This window comes from Cebus imitator, unplaced genomic scaffold, assembly GCF_001604975.1.
Source record: "Cebus imitator isolate Cc_AM_T3 unplaced genomic scaffold, Cebus_imitator-1.0 Scaffold87, whole genome shotgun sequence".
Taxonomy (NCBI): domain Eukaryota; kingdom Metazoa; phylum Chordata; class Mammalia; order Primates; family Cebidae; genus Cebus; species Cebus imitator.
This window is the reverse complement of record NW_016107402.1, coordinates 5,252,127-5,264,874: the sequence shown is the minus strand read 5'-3', so window position 1 is coordinate 5,264,874 and position 12,748 is coordinate 5,252,127. Positions and strand designations below refer to the sequence as shown.

The 12,748-nt window shown below is 44.1% G+C and overlaps 1 protein-coding gene across 1 annotated transcript in view; it reads left to right on the top strand.

Annotated features, from left to right (window-relative positions):
- The first annotated feature begins 2,067 nt into the window (after nucleotides 1-2,067).
- WASF2 (WASP family member 2) overlaps nucleotides 2,068-12,748 on the top strand; it is an 88,988-nt gene continuing 78,307 nt past the window's right edge. Inside the window, exon 1 of the mRNA XM_017534691.2 lies at nucleotides 2,068-2,271. The gene's annotated coding sequence lies outside the window, so the exon portion shown is untranslated. The remainder of the gene's footprint in view (nucleotides 2,272-12,748) is intronic.

Below are 12,748 nucleotides of genomic sequence, written 5' to 3'. Positions count from 1 at the left end.
TAATAATTTTTTATTGAATGGATGAATCCATGAATGAATACATAGCTACAAGGCACTTTATACACATGACTCATTAATGCCATAATTAACTCATTGAATCTTCACAACTGCCCTTTTGTCATCATTTTAGTGAAGAGGTAGGTGAGGCTCAGAGCTAGAGAGTGGTGGTGCTTGGACTCAGGTCTGCCTAACCCCAAAGTCACTGCCTTCTGCACAGCTGCCTCCCAGCACCCAACAGCCATAGCCAGGATTTAAATAGTCCTTGGTTGTCAGACCGCATGTCCCAGTTTGAGCCTGGAGGACACCAATTCGGATGGCACCGGGGCCCTGCTGGCACCACCCCCTTGGCTGTCTCTGCCCTTCTAAAGTCAGGCTGCTTCCCCTCCCATTCCCTTTTTGGCCTCCTTCGTTTCCAGGGAGGGAATTACAGCCAAGGCAGCTCTTCTGGGAAAAACAATCCTGTGGTGAAAAGAGCCCTGTTCTGAGAGCAGAGAAACCTGGATTTAAGTCCTGGCATGGAGGCAGCCCTGCTGAAGGCTCACAGTGGTATCACTGCCCCCCTCTGAGCCTCTGTGTCCTCATTTGAGATTCTGCTTAGGTTCTTGACCCATCTGTCACCCCCTTGTCACCTCCTGACTCCTAAGACCCCAGAAACAGCTTGGGCACACTCCTAGTGTCATTTTTCCTCAGAAACCCTGGTGGTTAACAATAGCTGGGGGTGGCCTGTAACCAAGTGTAAGTTGATGGGAGAGATGAGGGACTGGCAATGGCACCCTTAAGACCTTTCCTGGAATGCCAAGAGGATGGGGGAGGAAAGAGGGGAGGGGAGGGAAGTCATTCTCATTTGATACCAGGCCTGAAAGGGAGAAATACAGAAATGGAAGCCAAAAGATACAGGTTTGGGTCCCGGGGTTGTTTCACATTCCCTGGAGGACTCTGGGTAAGTCATGCAACTTCAGGAAGGCTCACTTTTCTCTTCTGCAAAAACGAGGGTAATACCTGCCTTACAGAGTTGCCCTAGAGAACTAAATGAGGTATCTTTGCTAACTTGTGAATTTGCCGCATTCCTATTCAGCTGCAGCCTTTTTTTTTTTTTTTTTTTTACCCCAGATGGAGCTTCGCTCTTGTTGCCCAGGCTGGAGTGCAATGATGTGATCTCGGCTCACAGTAATCTCCGCCTCCCGGGTTCAAGCGATTCTCTTGCCTCAGCCTCTAGAGAAGCTGGGATTACAGGCATGCACCACCACGCCCGGCTAATTTTGTATTTTTAGCACAGACGGGGTTTCTCCATGTTGGTCAGGCTGATCTCGAACTCCCGACCTCAGATGATCTGCCTGCCTCGGCCTCCCAAAGTAGTGGGATTACAGGCGTGAGCCACCGCGCCTAGCCAGCTGCAGCCTTTTACAATCAACAAGACGAGTATATGCCCACTCATGCATGAATCGGGCAGAGACGATTGCTCCTATTTTGCAGAAGGACAAACTGAGACCCAGATAAGTTCTGGAAGTTGTCTGAGGTCGCAGAGTGAAGTGGCTGAACCAGGGTTTCGCTCACTTGACCACGGCTTTTCAGAACTAGCTCCCAGTCCCAGGACCCGGGCCTCGCCCCGGATGGACCATGTACCGCGGGCTAGAGCCTGTGATTCACTCTCTCCACCCTACTTTCGGCCCTGGCTGAAGTCGGAGTGAAGGGACACCATTATCTGCAACTTGAGGGGTGTCCATAGAAAGTTTACGAGTTTAGCCCCTTCCTTTCACCAAATATAGCGGTTCTTTGAAGGCTAACAAGAAGAATTCGTCTTTCAACACACTTCGTACGAGTTTTTAGACTTTCTTAGGTAAGAACTTCCTATTCTGAATTTAGGAGTAGGTTTACCTTAATCTCCGCCCCCTACTTCACTTGGTTTGCACCCCGCTGTTTACTCCGATTGAGGAAGTCGCCCGGGTGGAGCTCCGGGGAGGGTACCCGTGAGTACGTCTTTTGCGTAGTTATTTAACTGGCATTTTACTCAGACCAATGGAATGCCCCGAAGCCCCGGGTGGGTGTGGCAGAGAACCAATCACGGCCATTGGCGGGGTGTGGCTGCGTCCCAGAGCGGGGGAATCGCGTAATGGCGGACACAGGCCGGGCGAGCGCGGCTGGGGGCGTAGCGCACTGAGGAGGGTCCGGCAGTGTGGCAGCCCGCGAGGCGGTCCGCGGGAGCACACCCTGTGCGGAGACTGGACGGACGGCCGGCCCTTCCTGTCGCTGGGGGCGACTGCAGGAGGCCAGGTGAGCAACAAGTCCCCTTGGGTAGACCCCGCTGGGAGGCGCGGGCCCCCGTCGGGCCGCTTCTCCCGAGCCGCGCAGGGTCCCGGGGGAGTGGGTGCCGCGGCTTCTACTGCGGACGGGCAGAGGCCGGGCGAGCGGTCAGCGCGGGATGGCGTCTTAGTCCACCCCACCCCCTCAGGGAGGGGGTGACCCCGAGTCCTCTTTAGAAACTTGGAGGGGTCCGCAAGTCTGAGTGACTGCTAGTGTCCCAGCCTGACCTGGTTCTGCCATCAACTCGCTGTGTGATCTTGGGCAAGTCACTTTCCTCTCCAGGCCTTAGTTTCCCCTGTGTAAAACGAGGGTTTCGTCGGCAGATGTACGTACTGGAGTTGGGTCCCAGCTGCTGTCTGAGAACTTGGACTAGTTCTTCCGCAGGCAGAGCCTCAGTTTCCATATCTGGAACATGAAGTAATTAAGGTGCTCGTTGAGGCCCCGGCCTGCTAAATTGAGGAGCGGGAGGAGGACACTCGTGTGTGTGTGTGAGAGTGTGAGAGTGTAAGAGTGTGCTAAAGTGAGCAGGAGGAGGGCACTCATCAGTGTGTGTGTGTAAAAGTGTGTGTGAGTGTAAGAGCGTGTGTGAGAGTGTAAGTGTGTGTGCGTACAGGATGGTCTGCAGAGTAAGGAGGCGAGTTGTCTACAGGGTCTCTTCCAAGGAGGACGTGGGTGCTGTCCAGACCATGATGTGGTGAATTGGGGACCTCTTGGTTCTCCAGGAATCCTAGAGCCTCTGAGATACGGAAGTTTTAATACAGTTGTCCACAGAACCAGACAAGAGGAAGGACTCCTTGGAGCCCGTTAGGGCTTTGATTGGAATTTAGGCCCAGAAGTCAGGAGGGTTAGAAGGAAGAGGAAGAACTTTTATGGCAGCCCTACTAGGTGCCCACCCTTGCTTAGGCATATGTTCTTATTTTATTTTTACAGTGACTCTTGAGAATTTACACATATGGAAACTAAATTTCATAGGAGTTAAGTAACTTGCCCAAGGTCACACCGTAAAGGGCAGAGGTTACCAAACCAAATTGTTTCCTCTGAGAATCACTAGGCAAGGGGGAAGTCACTGCCCACTCAAACGATAGTGTTAGGGAAGTTTGCCGTGTCACAAATGGGGGCAGAGGTCTGTCCCCAGATACTTGATTTGACTTCTGGCATGGGGACAGTCTTGATCTCTGGATGGTTAATTATAAGTCCAGCCCCTTTATTCAGTTTGTAAGTTGGAAAGGACTATTTGTAAGTCATAAAGTCACTTTGAAGTGTGTCAGAACCTGAGAGAGCTCCCTTTAATCCTGATAGGGTTGCCTGTAGAAGAAAGTTCAGCAGCTATTGGTGTACAGACTAGACTTTGGTTCAGGGTGGTGCCAGCCCCTTCGCTTTTTCTCCTCCATCAGAGAGCCACATTTTCTTGGGATAGGAGAAATTTTCCCATTTGTTAGTTCAAATTTCTTTGGATTTCGTGTGAAAGTTCAGTAGCCCTCCTGATTGAGCTTAATATCCCTTTCTTTGCGCCGCCTGTTACCTGACTTTTAATGAGTGAAGATTGTGGATTTGGGGTAGGCGGTAGTTGGGCACAATAACTTGCTACCCTTAATTTTTCCAAACCTCAGAGCTTTTGGTTAATCAGAATGGCAGGGACGGCTATGGGTATTGTTCTCATATGTCAATGGTGAGGAAGAAAATTGGAAGAGGAAGTTGCTGAGAAAGAGGGCGTTTCTTAGCAGTGGAGCCAATATGTATTTCTTTGTTTGAAATTCTAAAACCAGAAAAGCAGCAACTAAAGGAGGAAGGAAGGAAAGAACTGTGAAACTCTTTTTCCTGTTCAAATATCTTTGAGAGCTGTTCCTGTCTCTATCTATGTTCCAGGCTCTACTTTCATAGAAAAAGTCAATTGTAATTTGTTCATAGTTTTCTTCTAGAATGAAATAATTTTAAATCTTAAACCCTCTGAGAATAGTTGTTTAAAAATCAGAGCATTGGCAGGGTACGGTGGCTCATGCCTGTAATCCCAGCACTTTGGGAGACTGAGGCGGGTGGACCACCTGAGGTCAGGAGTTCAAGACCAGCCTGGCCAATGTGGAGAAACCCCGTCTCTATAAAAAATAATAATAAAATAAAAATAATAGGCCGGGCGCGGTGGCTCACGCCTATAATCCTAGCACTTTGGGAGGCTGAAGCGGGTGGATCACGAGGTCAAGAGATAGAGACCATCCTGGTCAACAAGGTGAAACCTCGTCTCTACTAAAAATACAAAAATTAGCTGGGCATGATGGTGCGTGCCTGTAGTCCCAGCTACTCGGGAGGCTGAGGCAGGAGAATTGCTTGAACCCAGGAGGCGGAGGTTGCGGTGAGCCGAGATCGTGCCATTGCACTCCAGTCTGGGCAACAACAGCGAAACTCCGTCTCAAAAAAATATATATATATAATAATAATAAAAATCAGAGCATTTTACTAAGTTATTTACAGTGGATTATTCTTTTTCTCAGCATAATTACCAATTCGGGGTTTGTGTGTGTGTGTGTGTGTGTGTGTGTGTGTGGTGTTTGTGTGTGATAGAGGATGGAGTCTTACTCTGTCGCCCAGGTTGGAGTGCAGTGGCGTAATCTAGGCTCACTGCAACCTCCGCCTCCCAGGTTCAAGTGATTCTCCTGCCTCAGCCTCCCAAGTGTCTGGGATTACCAGCATGTACCACCACGCCTGGCTAATTTTTGTATTTTTAGTAGAGATGGGGTTTTGCCATGTTGGCCAGGCTGGTCTCAAACTCCTGATCTCAGGTGATCCACCTGCCTTGGCCTCCCAAACTGCTGGGATTACAGGCGTGAATCACCACGCCTGGCCTAGTGTTTGGCTATATTTGAATTGTGATTTCAACCTAAGGAATTGATTTAGATATTAGAGGATACAAATATCACTTGAAAAACACATAATAGTGTGTTTAGTTTTTGACATTTGTTAAGTCTTTTTATGCTTTATTTTCCAGGATTGTGTGTATGTGATAGTTGTGAAGACACTGAATTTATTGCACCTGAAGCTTTATTACTACATTCATTCTCAATATGTTATATTTAATCTTTTTTTTTTAATTTTTTTTTTTTTTTTGAAATAGGGTCTCCCTGTGTCGCCCAGGCTGGAGTGCAGTGACATGATTTCGGCTCACTGCAATCTCCACCTCCCGGGTTCAAGTGATTCTCCTGCCTCAGCCTCCCAAGTAGCTGGGATTACAGGTGCCTGCCACTACGCCTGGCTATATTTAATCTTAATTAGTATACCAGTCCACAGTACCTTATTCAAAATTGGCACCAAAAAAAAAGTTCTTAGGGCCAAATGTATATCTGAATTTAAAATGTTTTGGATTTTTGGATTTTAGAAAAGAAATATGTTACTGTGTTATGTAATACCCCAGAGAGGTCAGCACTTTTAAAATCAGATGCATTATTATTTCTGTAGTAAAATATCTGGATGCTCACACTAACTGGAAGAAATAAATACTGTAGTATCAATAACCTTAGGTCATTTCTTGTTAGGTTTTGCCTCCAGATGAATAATGAAAAACTAGTTTTTCGAAGCCTTTGAATTTTGGAGATGAAGTGAAGGGATTGTAGATCTCTATAGGTAAAACTTCTAATAGGAACAATTACAAGGAAAAATACTGTATAGCCCAGCTAATTTCAAAATCATGGGTCCTAAAAACAATATTACATAGAAGATACCTTTTTTTGTTTCTGTCATACAGAAATCTTACTGTAATTAAAATATGCCTGATAAGCATTTTTCCTTAAGTGCCACAATTTGTCTTTTAATATCTTCACTGGTCTCTGAAATGTTAAAATGACACCCTCCACCTCTTATTTTTAACTTATAAATTTGTATTTCTTTTATTTTCTTTTTTCTTTTTTTAAACAGTAGAGATGGGCTCTCGAAATGTTGTCCAGGCTGGTCTCAAACTCCTGGCCTCAAGTGAATTTACTGCCTTGGCCTCCCAAAGTGTTGAGATTACAGATGTGAGACTTCATGCCCTGCCCCCGCCTCTTATTTAAATAGTAATTTGTAGGGTCTTTGCTCATCATTTTTTTGTATAGCATTTAAGAGACTTGGCTAGGAGTGGTGGCTCACGCCTATAATCTGAGCACTTTGGGAGGCTGAGGGGGGCGGACCACCTGAGGTTGGGAATTCGAGACCAGCCTGACCAACATGGAGAAACCCCATCTCTACTAAAAATACAAAATTAGCTGGGCATGGTGGTGCATGCCTGTAATTCCAGCTACTCAGGATGCTAAGGAAGGAGAATCGCTTGAACCCGGAAGCCGGAGGTTGCGATGAGCCAAGATCGTGCCATTGCACTTGCACTCCAGCCTAGGCAGCAAGAGGGAAACTCCATCTCAAAAACAAAAAAAAAAGAATTGTACTTTTTCCATTTAATTCAGAGAAAAATGACACAAATGAGGATCTGCAGATTTGTGTTTGCCTTTTTGTGTGTGTGTGGGGGGGTGGGGAGACAATTTCGCTCTTGTTGCCCAGGTTGGAGTGCAATGGGGCGATCTCGGCCCACCGCAACCTCCGCCTCCCAGGTTCAAGTGATTCTCCTGCCTCAGCCTCCTCAGTAGCTAGGATTACAGACATTCGCCACCATGCCTGGCTAATTTTGTATTTTAGTAGAGACGGGGTTTCTCCATGTTGGTCAGGCTGGTCTCCATCTCCTGACCTCAGGTGGTCCACCTGCCATGGCCTCCCAAAGTGCTGGGATTACAGGCATGAGCCACTGCATCCTGCCATGTTTGCCAAATTTTAAAGCTGATTTTTTCCTTTAGTGTATTCTCTAGTATGAGATAATAACTGTAGATGGGATTTGGGTCAAAATTTTGTTTATTTTTAATTTATAAAGCTTCCACAATTTGCACATCTTAGTTTAAGGAGTTTACTAAAATACATTTAATTTTGAGTATTTTTATTTTAAGTATATGCTATATGAGAAACTTGTGTTTACCAGCCATATGAATTTGGGTGGTTTCTTTAAATGGCCAAGGGCCTCTACAAGCACAATTTTTAAAAACTCAGGCTACTCTTAGTTTTCTCGGACATCTCTACTGTAGAGTGAGGTGGACTGGTATCGTTGGAGGATGAAGAATTATTTTTTCTTTTTAGAAGAAAGCCCCATGACAGCATGGATTTGTGGAATTCTGTCCTTTAAGAAACCAAGTTGCTGCCTGGTTTGAGGGCCTGAATTCATCTACCTACTTGGAATGGCTCCATAGTTCCTAAGAATGGTACCTTCACTGCCTTGGAGATACAAGGGGTGAGAAACAGTATATCAGGAGTTGCAGGTGGAGTCAGTGTATGATTGGATTAGGGAATGGGAACAATTATTATTATTTTGAGATAGGATCTGCTCTATAACCTTGGCTTGGGTTCAGTGGCAATATCACAGTTCACTCACTGCAGCCTTAGCCTCCTGGGCTCAAGCAATCCTCCTCTTGCCTTAGCCTCCCACATAACTGGGACTACACGTGCAGGTTACCATGTCCACCTAATTTTTAAAATTTTTTAGAGACAAGATCTCGCTGTGTTGACCAGGCTGGTCTTGAACTCCTGAGCTCAAGCCATCCTGCTGCCAAAGAGCTGGGATTACAGGCTTAAGCCACCATGCCTGTCTGCCCCACTTTTTTGGTTGAGATGGAGTCTCACTCTGCTGCCCATGCTGGAGTATAGTGGTGTGATCTTGGCTCACTGCAACCTCCACCTCCGAGGTTCAAGCGATTTTACTGCCTCAGCCTCCCTAGTAGCTGGGATTGCAGATGTGCACTACCACGTCTGGCTAATGTTCTATTTTTAGTAGAGATGGGGTTTTACCATGTTGGCCAGGCTGTTCTCAAACTCCTGAGCTCAGGTGATCCACCCGCCTTGGCCTCCCAGAGTGTTGGGATTACAGGCGTGAGCCACCGCATCCAGCCTTATTGTTTGTTTTTATATGACTAGTGCTCAGTATACAAATATAAGCTTAATAGATGCTAATAATGTTTTAATTATGGCCTCTGTATTCTGCTTCATTCTTGTGTGCTCCTCTTCCATTTCATGGTCAGATCAGGAATACTTAGGCAGCATCCGTTGTCTCTACTCCCTGAATGACTGGATGCCAGTAGCAACCTCCCCCCGCCCCCTGCCCCAGTTGTGACAAGGAGAAATGTCTTCAGACATTGTCACTTTTATCCTGGGGGGATAAATTGCCCCCTGTTGAGAGCTACTGTATCAACAGGGGTAGGAGTGGTGGAGCAGTAGAGGAAAGTGATTATAGATGTCCTTATTCCCTCCTTCTGGTTATGCAGTTCCTGTCTCTGACTTTGGATAAGAAAATGAGAAAAATCAAGAGGTGACAACTTTAAAATAGCCCCATTATTTTTGTGCTGTTTAAATTTTATTTTATTTGGTTTAAATATATTAGGGCAGGACAGATAGCTGAATTATTTATGCAGATCTATGTAAATTTAATTTTTACCACTGATTAAGATTAGATGGAGTAAAGAGCTGCTGGAATATTACTACCTACCTTGCATGAAAGACTGTTTCTCAGAAAAGCCGATAGCTGAAAGGTTTAACACCTAAAGGATAACTAGCATTGCTTGTATAAAGAACTTGCCAGAACTTGTCAGAATTCTTTGCTAATTTTTGAGCTTCATGGCTAATATGTATCTCTTGATATCCCTGCATAGACACTTCATAACTCCAAAAAAACATGTTTAGCATGGGCATGCTTTTCTAAGTTCAGTATTTTTTGTGACAGACAGATTGGTCACGGCAGTGGTCCTTGGTTCCTCTGGGCATTCATAAATTAATGACAAGATAATGGTAATATTTGAGGACTTCATTCTCTTTTGGCCAATTCTATACAATATAACATTATAATCATTCATGTCTAAGTCACCATTAAGGTAAAGTTGAATGAGTGTTTTTTTTCCCTGTTCCGTTTGAAGTTATGAATGGTACTTTACAGAATTCAAATGTATAGTTATGAATAGTATCTCAGAATAGTTACCATTTATGCAAATGAAACACACTTCTTAACTTAGAAACCAAACAGAATTGAATTAGAAAAGAGAATAGCAACAAGGATTGTTGAATGCTTGCTGAAGAAATAATGTTCAGATATAGAAGTATCTCAGAAAAGTTTGCTTTTCATCATGATTTCCACAGACTAATAAACAATTTGAGATTGATAGGAGAGGCTATTAAACTTTGCCTATGATGTTTCTTTTCAAGCTCTGTTTTTCTTTTCTGGTAAAATACGGAGAAGTCTGAGATATATACTCTCAACTGTAAGATTAATTCTATTTGAACAAAATTAAGTTTCTTTTTTTTTCTTTTTTCTTTTTTTGAGATGGAGTCTTGTTCTGTCTCCCAGGCTGGAGTGCAGTGACCCAATGATCTTGGCTCACTGCAGCCTCCTCGAGTGCCCCCCTGCCAACCCCAACCCGACCAGTCCCATGCTCAAGTGATTCTCTTGCCTTGGCCTCCTGAGCTGAGTAGCTGGGATTACAGGCACCCACCACCAGGCGCAGCTAATTTTTGTATTTTTAGCAGAGATGGGGTTTTGTCGTGTTGGCCAGGCGCGAGCTCTTTGTCTCAAGTCATCCACCTGCCCCTGCCTCCAAAAGTGCTGGGATTATAGGCATGAGCCACCACACCTGGCCCCAAGTTTCTTATTTTTAGAATATAGAAGCCCTTTTGAGAAAAAGCAGTGGTTTGGTTTGACTTATTTCCAATTTGAGTGACTATGTGTGTGTGTGAATACACACGTGCATAGTTTTACATATATATGTCTTGTGGCTTGTGTGATTAAACTTCGTAATTGACATAGTAAGGTAACGAGCAGTTCATTTTCTCTCAAGTATTTCGATTTGAAATCTCTGCACCTTCTTCCATACCTGGATTATGACTTTGTTCTAGCAAGTACTCAGTTTATTTTTATTTTGCTTTATTTTTTATTTTATTTATTTTTTGAAACGGAGTCTCACTCTTGTTACCGGGCTGGAGTACAGTGGTGTGATCTTGGCTAACTGCAACCTCTGCCTCCTGGGTTCAAGCGATTCTCGTGCCTCAGCCTCTCGAGTAGCTAGGATTACAGGTGCCTGACACCACACCCAGCTAATTTTTGTATTTTTATTAGAGATGAGGTTTCACCATGTTGGCCAGGCTGATCTTGAATTCCTGAACTCAAGTGATCTGCGCACCTTGGCCTTCCAAAGTGCTGGGATTACACACCTGAGCCTCCAGGCCCAGCCGTAAGTATTCAGTATAAAAAGCTTGCTCTCAAATCAGGTCTTGAGAAATTTAGTTTAATTATGGTAGAAGAAGGTTTGGATCATGCCTATTGATATTCCTTTTCTTTCACAATTGGGAACTATAAGTGAACTTCCCTTTGTAGAGTATTGATAGTCTTTAAAGAATAGTATTCCTGGCTGGACGCGGTGGCTCATGCCTATAACTTCAGCACTTTGGTAGACCAAGGGGGGCAGATTACGAGGTCAGGAGATTGAGACCATCCTGGCTACATGGTGAAGCCCTGTCACTACTAAAAATACAAAAAATTCGCTGGGCGTGGTGAGCTACTTGGGAGGCTGAGGCAGGAGAATTGCTTGAACCCCGGATACAGTGGTTACAGTGAGCTGAGATCATGCAACTGTACTCCACCTGGGCAACAAGAGCGAAACTGGAAACTCCATCTCAAAAAAAAAAAAAAAAGAAAGAAATAGATCATTTTTATAATCCCCCCAAATTTCCCTCCTTCCAGTTCCCCTTCCAGTCAATCCCTACCATTTTATAGGGAACCAATGTTCTGATTTCTGTCTCCACATTAAATTTACCTCTTGTTGAATCAGACAGTATGTATACTTTTGTGTCTGACTTTTTCTGTTCAATGTAAAGCTTTTCATGTTTGTCCATGTTAATGTGTGTATGAACCCAAGTCCTTTGATGCATATCTAGAGTTCTTTCCAACAAACCACAGCTACTAATTTGCTTATTCTTACATCACATCCATTTTTTTCTTTTCTGTTTGCATGAAATGTACTTCCCACTTCTTTTCTTTCTCTTTTTTAAATTTTTTGGAGGCAGTCTTTCCTCTGTCCCCTAGGCTGGAGTGCAGTGGCACGATCTTGGCTTGCTGCAGCCTCCGCCTCCTGGGTTTAAGCAATTCTTGTGCCTTAGCCTCCCAAGCCTCTTTTTAGTAGAGATAGTGTTTCACCATGTTGGCCAGGTTGGTCTTGAACTCCTGGTTTCATGTGATCCACCTGCCTCAGCCTCCCAGAATGCTGGGATTACAGGTGTGAGCCACCGGGCCCAGCAATTGCAACAGATTATATAGAATAAAGAGTAAAAGTTTCCTGAGATTTATTTTTGTTTCTGCCTTTTTCCAATTATGAAAACAATGAGTGTTCTTTGTAAAAAAAAAAAAAGTATATATATATCCAACTCAGATAATATGAAGCAAAAAATAAGTATCATTCATCATCCCACCAGTTAGCATTTTGATACATTTTCCTCTCTCTTTGAACTTTGTTTACCACAGCTGAGAGCATAGTTCAGGGATTTTTAGGTTTCTCTTTTTGTTAGATTTATCACATCTTCATTAATCAGTTCTTGTTATTTCAGTGTTCATACTTTGGGCCACCTAAATTGGATTTAGCTGCTAGTAACCGTGGCTGGCTTGGCCTCATCGACCACATTTTTTAACATTTACTATATGCTCCTTTGGCCAGGCGTGATGGCTCACGCCTGTAATCCCACCACTTTGGGAGGCCAAGGAGGGTGTATTACTTGAGGCCAAGAGTTTGAGACCAGCCTGGACAACATGGTGAAACCCCATCTGTACTAAAAATACAAAAATTATCTGTGCATGGTGGCATGGCTACTCAGGAGGCTGAGGCATGAGAATCACTTGAACCTGGGAGGCAGAGAGCCTCAGTGAGCTGAGATGCTACTGCACTCCAGCCTGGGTGACACAGTGAGACTCTGTCTCAAAAAAAACACAAAAACCAAAACCATTTAGTGTACACTCCTTTATCACCCACCTGATTCTTGCATACTCACTACTCAACATTTCTTGCAGAATAGGAGGCAGTATTATTCCATAGTTAAGAGTATATATTCTGGAGTCAGACCATCTGGGTTCAATTCTAGGCTCCTCCACTTATACTAGCTCTTTAGCCTTGGATAAATGATACATACAACCTCTCTTAGCCTCAGTTTTCTCATCTGTAAAATAGAGACCTATCTCATTATATTATAAAATATAATGCATATCTCAGAGGCATTTTAGAAGAATTAAATGGTATGACTTAATCCAGTGCTCAATAGTGTTAACAGTTGTTATCATAATTAAGAAATGGCATATTTGGGTAGAACATCTACCTAATCCAGAATTTTCCTTTTTTTTTTTTTTTTTTTTTTTTTTTTT